The sequence below is a fragment of the Paroedura picta genome, chromosome 6 (assembly GCF_049243985.1).
Source record: "Paroedura picta isolate Pp20150507F chromosome 6, Ppicta_v3.0, whole genome shotgun sequence".
Lineage (NCBI taxonomy): Eukaryota > Metazoa > Chordata > Lepidosauria > Squamata > Gekkonidae > Paroedura > Paroedura picta.
In genome coordinates, this window is record NC_135374.1 from 18699374 (window position 1) to 18707245 (window position 7872).

The window sequence follows — 7872 nt, forward strand, 5'->3', positions numbered from 1 at the left end:
AGCAACCTTCACAGACTGAGAGGTCGAACCAACCTAGGGCTTGTCAATGTTATTGTTTTGTTGAAATGCTGTTCTAGTTGGAATGTTATATCATGATGGTTATCCGTTATATTGTTATATGTTCTATGTAAATGTTCTACAATGTTTTATGTAAACCTCTCAGAGCCATATGGAAGGGTGGTATAAAAATCTAAATAAATTCTAAATATATAAATAAATTCTCATGCACCCTTATATTTTCCTTGATCTCCCTTGGCTAAAGAAGGCCACAAATAGAAGGCACTCAATGCCAGTGGGATTTAGTCTAACACTGTAACCCGCCTCAAACCTTTGGGGAGAGGCGGGCAACAAATTTAAATATAATAATAAGAAAAATAGAAACAGCTAAGAAAGTGAATCTAAGTTCTGGCCTCAAGACAAGGAGAGACAAAATCTGCAGTTCTTTCCCACAAAATGCATCCATAGCTCTCCCACTACCTCCTTATGTTTGTTTATTTTTTTAAAAATGAGAAAACCCTTTCCAGTTCTATTCCTACCTTATACTGCCTGTACTACAGATTTTTGGATTATCTTGCTTGTTCTTTTCAGAAGAATCCCTGCTTACTTTTATGGCAGCCCCATTCTCAAATAATAATAATATATATATATAATAATATATATATATAACTTCATGTAGATTGCCTGTATGGCCCCAACCAACTCTATGGGTCTATGATTCTATGTTAACTTGGACATCTCCAAAGGATCGCCGTTTTCCTAATTTATGTGGGAGGGCCTAGTTGGGAGAATGACAGATACTTTTCCTCATGGCTGCATATGTGCTCTGGCCTATTTGCCACAGGGTAGGCAACCACAGGGTAGGCATCCAATCAACCAAGGAACACTGAAAGTTTAATTTTGTGTAGTGAGGGGATCAGCTAGTAACGTGAAGATCCTATCAGCGCTACAGAACATTGGCATTGTAGTGGATGTGCCCATGTATGTTTGCCAGTAGATTAATGAGGCATTCCAGCTGACCCTATAAAATAAAGTGTCTGATCTCTGGGGCTGCTGCCATCTAACCCAACTCTCTGCTGCACGGAGGCTTCAGTATGCATCTCATCATTACTATTGAACTCTCTCTGCTATTCTCTTGTTGTCTATGGGAGGTGGAAACACACAAGGTCGTCTCCACCCTTTCAGTATCAAATAGAGGGAAATGGGGAGACTGGGGGGGAAAAGGAATTCTGCCCTAAAGGCTACATTGAAGGGTTTTCACTAAAGGTAATCTCTCCTCCCCCCTCCCCACTCTCCCCCTCATCCTCCATCCAGCTTTCTCTCTCTCCTTGTTCTCTGTTCTTTAGCCAGCTTGGTTACAATGGTTAGGAGTACCAACTTCTAATCTGCCGAGCTGGGTTTGATTCCCCGCTCCTCCTCCACATGCAGCCAGCTGGGTGACATTGGGCACGCCACAGCACTGATAAAGCTGCTCTGACCGAGCAGTGATATCAGGGCTCTCTCAGCCTCAACGACATCACAGGGTGTCTGTTCTGGTGAGAGGAAAGGGAAGGGGACTATAAACTGCATTGAGACTCCTTCTGGTAGAGAAAAACCGCATATAAGAACCAATGTTTCTTCTTCTCCTCCAAATTCAGTCTCACATAGGGAGGCTGTCTTGAAGGATATCCTTCTTTTCTCCCACTCCAGGTTCTTGTTCCATATTGGCAAATGTATGTGTGGTAATGTTGACATCTTGTCATTCGTTTTCTGCTGGAGAGGGTGGTGCAACAATAGTCTTTATCAAAGGGGTCTTCTTGAAAGACACGGAAGGTAGAGGTCTCACTTTTGGCAACACAACTTCGGCTTGCAATGGTCTCCTTCAAGGACAGGTGAGAGGCAAGGGCACAGACGAACACATGAAGAAAGAGAATATTTGTCCTTCTGGAAGAGGTCCTGACCCATGTCATACCATCTTCAGAGCTTTGACGTGATACCACTGACGGGATGTAAACTAATTTTGTAAGGTTTTCAAGGCAAGAGACAAATGGAGGTGGTTTACTATAGCCTGGTTCTGCATAGCAGGTGGTCTCCCATCTTATTAACCTCCAAGACAGACCCAGCTTAGCTTCTGAGATCTGACAAGATCGAGCTGGTCTTTGCCATCAAGGGGAGGGTGATTGTGGCACTAAGATCCTACAAACCCCACATTTGCAAAGCTTTCTGTCAGGCGGCCGGGAAGGGAGCAACGGCGAGCCGCGGCAAGGGAACACGCGGCCAGCTGGTGTTAAGATGTAATTAATATTATTTTTCTGAAATACAATGGGCATTAGTTTGGGGTTCTTCCTAGCTACTTTTAGATGATTATAGATTGTGTTTGAACTATTTCCAGGTGTCTGTGTTTAAACTATTTCCAAAGACTGATGGATTACATCCATTTTTCATGGAAGGCCTTTGAGAGGACATTTGTTTTGTTTAAATGCCTTAAATCAGTGGTCCCCAACCTTTATTAGGCTGGGGACCGGCAGGGCATCGGGTCGCGCCTGCAGGGACCGCGCCCGTGCGGGCCACGCCCATGCTTCGGGCCGGGCCCGCAAGCCGCGCCCGGCCGCGCCCGCGGGCCGCACCCGCGGATCGGGCCGCACCCGCGGATCGGGCCGCACCCGCGAGCCGCAACCAAGGATCGGGCCGCACCCGCGAGCCGCACCCACGGATCGGGCCGCACCCGCGGATCGGGCCGCACCTGCGAGCCGCACCCATGGATCGGGCCGCACCCGCGGGCCGCGCCCGCGGATCGGGCCGAGCGGGCGCGGCCTGCACGGGCGCGGCCCGGCCCTGATTCCCTCTCCCCGCCCTCCCGCAGTAAGTAGCTTCCCGGGCCGCAAGCTTGCGGCCTGGGAAGTTTTTTTACTGCGGGGGGGCGGGGAGAGGGAGCTGCGGCCCGGCGCCATGGCCTTTGCGGCCCGGCGCCGGGCTGCGGCCCGCAGGTTGGGGACCACTGCCTTAAATTCATTCCTTAAATTCATTAAGTATCTCACAGCAACTGCATTTGTCATCCCCACTGGAGATAAGAATTCCCCAGCTGGATCTGACTACAAGATCCATCTGGCCCAGGCAAAATCACCTTTTCCAACAGAAGTTGGTCACAAGTGAGATGGGAAGGAAAAGGCCTCCTCATGTCCCTCCAGTATCTGGGGGTTTTTTTCAGGCATACTTCTGTAGACATGGAGGTTCTGTGTCACTACCCTAGCTAATAAATCCTTCTCTCTGTCTCTGATTTCCATGTACTTTCTCAGTTGCCAAAGAAGTCTGGAGTTTCTCTTGATGAAACTGGTGTAATTGGCATACGTGGGCATTGTTCAAATGGCACACTCATCACCTCTTCAGTGGGCAAGTGAGTATTTTTTCGAAAAATGTTAGTCCTAGTATTAGCATATTTCCCTCTTCCCATACCTTATCCTGCCTTCACTCATATGACTACTGTTCTCTCCCACTAGCATGGAATAGGTTTGCCAGGTAGTTGTGCTCTAGTCCCCACCCCACCCCACTCCCCTGCAGCTGGAACAAAATTGGTAGGACCAACCCCATAATATCCAATTGAGCATCAGCAGTGCCCTAGGAACTCCCCAAACCTATATTTTTAACCATAGAGATCTAAAGGATTCCTAGGCCATTTCCACATAGAGGGGCAAACCTCATGAATTACAGGATAGTAAATTGTGGTATTTCTCCCTTTCACACTCTGCCGCCACATCTCACCTTTTCCCCTCCTCACTAGTGGTGAAAAAACACAAGAGCAACAAGTTTTTTTACTGACTGCTCCACAGCTCCACAGCCTGTCAATCAATGGAGGCAACCAATCGGAGGTATGTGGGTCTAGCGCAGATTTTTTAATTGAAACCTACGTGTGGCGATACATACTTGTTGCTATGGATACCCATTGCTACAGAAGGTAAAGCAGTTTTCCACCCATGCATTAGTTCAACCACCATTAAGGTCCTCTCTAGTGGTCCTAAGTAACCTCCACCACCCAAGCTGCTGCCACCTCCCTGCACAAGTGCCTCCTTTCCTTCCTCCTCTTGTGTGTTATACTCCCGTCCCTTCTGCTCCTCTTCTTCCCCACACCCTGCTGGATTGCCGTCCTGCCACTCAGGCCTTCCTTCCCCCACTCGCCTTGGATTCCTGCTCTCCCTATCTCTCCCTGAGCACTTCTTACGCGGTGGTGGCATTACCGTGCCACCGCCGCACCAATGCCGGTGGTAGTGAGGCCCTATTCCACTCCAAACACTTCTTATGGAACTGCCGCTACCATGCCACAGTGCCACCACCACACCACTGCCGCCCCCACCACCCAGACCACTGCCAGCTGCAGTGAGGCCATATTCAAAAGACCCAGCAGCAATGTGTTGTAAGAAGTGCTCGGGGAGGGATATGGCTGGAGACCAAGGTGATTGGGGAAAGGATGGGCTGAGTACAGGTGAGTAGACAAGTAGGGAGGGGGGAGAGAAGAGGGTCAGAAGGTTGGGCAGGTTGGCAGCTTAGGACCACTGGAGAGAACATTACAGATGGTGGGTGAACTACTGCAGGGGTGAAAATCTTCCTCCTTTGCCATGTTGTTTTGTGTGTGTTTGTGTTATATCTTGCATGGCAACATATATGCCTTACTACGCATAGGTTTCAATTTAAAAAGAACAAAAAAACAAAACCTGCCTGGCAGGAAATGGAGAGGAGAGAGCGGGTGTGAGGGTGAGACAGTGCTCAAGTGGCTATCGCGCATTTCCCCCTCCATATGGTCTTTTTCCTGGTTGATCACTAGTTTCTCACGGGTGGCTCGTGCCTTTTAGGGTGGTAAATCTACTTTCCTGATTTAGCGCATCACAATTTAAAAATGGTGAAATTGCAAGCCAACTACTAGACAGCCTTAGGATGTGGAGGTGGCTGAATATGCTGCCAACATGCGGAGGTGGTCCAGGACCATTTTGCATGTGCGGAAATGGCCCTCGAGTTTACTGATTCTATGACTTAACTTTCAGGTACTCATACAAAATTGATTCCATGGATCAGTCTTCTCAGTCTTCATCTCCCAACTATTCTTTCCCTCTAAGTGCTCCAAGATGGCAACAGAAGCATGGATCACTGTTTAGGTCCAGTCTATAGACTGGAGCAGAGCATTCTAAATAAACCCAGTCTGTATGTTCATTCAATGTCCACAGAGTGGGGACACCTGAGAAACCTGCACTGAGCTCTTGTTGACCGCTTTCACTCCAAAGGGTTTCAGGGGAAATATTTTAAAATCACCTGCATTACAAACATGATCGTGTCACTTCCAGGGACAACCTGCAGATGACCTCTGTAGCTCTATGAAGTAGTAGAAATTCTTATGGTTTCCAGAGAGTTTATATTCATCCCTTGAGCTACCTTCATAGCTTCCAGGCTGCCCCAGGAAGTGATATCATAACACCTGTGACCCACACCTGTCCATCATGTGGTGTTGTTGAATTTATTTAGAAGAAGAAGAGTTGGTTCTTATATGCCACATTTCTGTACCAGAAGGAGACTCAAAGAGGCTTACAATCACCTTCTCTTTCCTTTCCCCACAACAGACAACCTGTGAGATAGGTGAGGCTGAGAGAGCCCTGATATTACTGAAGAAGAGTTGGGTCTTATATGCTGCTTTTCTCTACCAGAAGGAGACTCAAAGAGGCTTACAATCACCTTCCCTTTCCTTTCCCCACAACAGACATTCTGTACGGGAGGTGAGGCTGAGAGAGTCCTGATATTACTGCTCAGTCAGAAGAGCTTTATCAGTGCAGGGGCGAGCCCAAGGTCACCCAGCATAAAGAACTGCCTGGACAGAGGAGAGGAGAGTAATTTGGAAGCAGACAGTACATGAGGGGGGACAAGGACTTTTTTCAGGACTTATGTTGTTAAATTAGTGGACTTTCGGATCAGTGTTGTTGTTGCTTATTTGATTTCTAATCCAGCCCTCTCTAAAGTCAGGCTTGGGGCAAAGCACAACATAGTTATTAACAGTACATAAATGCTAAAATTATAAAGGGGGGAAACTGCAAAGTAGGAGAGGGGGAGGTCCACTTAATTTTATTTACTTGCCCCCCAGCCCCAACCATATGCCTGGTGGAATAGTGTCATTCTGCAGGCCCTGCAGAACGTTGATAGGGCTGTCTGGGCCCAGCTGTCCAACTGTAACGTATTTCACCAAGGCCAAGCGCACTGCTTTTGTGATTAGCCATTTAGTAGAAGTGAGCCAAAACTGAGCAAGATTACATAACCTCCTCCATAACCTCCTTTTCTGTGCCTCCAAAAGCAACCTGATTTCCAGAAATAAGCAAATGACAGTTTTGCCAATGTGGAGTGAAATGCTTTCTGTGGCAGGCATATATCCCACAAGTGTTCATGTTCTCAATGTGTGCATATTGAACATGACCCGTAGATGACTCCTACAAAAAGGAGCAGTGAAATAAAGCCACAATGATGGTCTTCACCTTCCACAAAATGTTCTTTCCTGTTCCAAAAGCGGTGGTACCTGGTCTAAGCCAATCTTCTGCCGGTTTGGCAACCTGGACAAATTCGCACTAAGAGTGACAGAACCCCAAGGACGACTAAACGATGATACAGCAGTTAACAACATCAAGTTTGAATGTCCAGACAAATCTGTACTGGAAGGAAATGGACCAGCGTGGGGCAAATATGGGGAATGGAGTAAGCCCTGCCTTAAAAATGAAATGTGTGGGATTCAAACAAAGGTGGAGTACCCCAAAGGTCTGCATAAGCTGGATCGTACTGAACTCAATGATGTCAAGTTTTTCTGTTGTGAATAAATTTTGGCTGCTCCTTTATTTGTGGGGCTTTAGTGTACCTGTTTTCATTTCTCACTATACACGTCACTCAGTCTTCTATTTGAATTGCTTTTGCACAATCAATTAACACAGTAGTTCTCAACCTTCCTAATGTTGTGACCCCCCCTGGGTTGCTGAGGTGGCACTAGAAAGACAAGGAAAGGAGAAAACGAGGACAGGTAGGGTAGGGTAGGGTAGGGTAGGGTAGGGTAGGGTAGGGTAGGGTAGGGTAGGGTAGGGTAGGGTAGGGTAGGAAAGAAAGAAAGAAAGAAAGAAAGAAAGAAAGAAAGAAAGAAAGAAAGAAAGAAAGAAAGAAAGAAAGAAAGAAAGAAAGAAAGAAAGAAAGGTGACGTAGGCTCAAAGGTGATGTAGGCAATGCTGGGGCTGTTTCCCCATTATGTCCAATGGTGCCCCTTCCCCCCACCCGCCCACAGCCACCCGAGTGGGAAGCTTAAAGGTGGTGTGGGAGAGGCCTGGCTGTTGTTCTTCCTCCCTACGCACAAAGCCACCTGAGTGTGAGGCTTGGTGGTGGACGTGGGCTTCATGCAAATGGGTAGCCAGCGGTAAGTCCCCCTCTCTCCCAGGCTGTCCTCCCTACCTCCCCTGGAGGCACCCCCCCCCACCCATGGTGCCTAGGCTGGGGCTTGCCTCCCCTTCCCTCCCAGCTCCCATCCACTGGCTGCAGAAGTGGCATTTCAGTGGCAGCAGCATGGTGGTAGTATTGGCAACCCTTGGGAGAAGGGTTGATCGACCCCCCGCCCCCAGTATAGATGACTATAACCAGCTGGGAAGGTAGAATCAGGCTCCTAGCAGAGTCTAGCACTGCAGTAAGAGCTGGGGAGGGGGTGTTGAATACCCCAGGGCTCCCACCCAGCCTCAACCAAACACCTGGCAGAAGAGCTCCATTTTGCAGGCCCTGTGGAACTTGGAGTGTCCTTATAGGGCCCGTAGTTTGTCCAAGAGCTCATTCTACCAGGTAGGGGCCAGGACCAAAATGGTGATTGTTGTGGAGAGAAGAAGAGAAGGTTATTATAAGCCA

General features: G+C 48.0%; 1 pseudogene; it reads left to right on the forward strand.

Annotated features, from left to right (window-relative positions):
- Window positions 1-1091: 1091 nt before the first annotated feature.
- Window positions 1092-6815, forward strand: LOC143840626 (vitelline membrane outer layer protein 1-like; annotated as a pseudogene).
- The last annotated feature ends 1057 nt before the right edge of the window (window positions 6816-7872 follow it).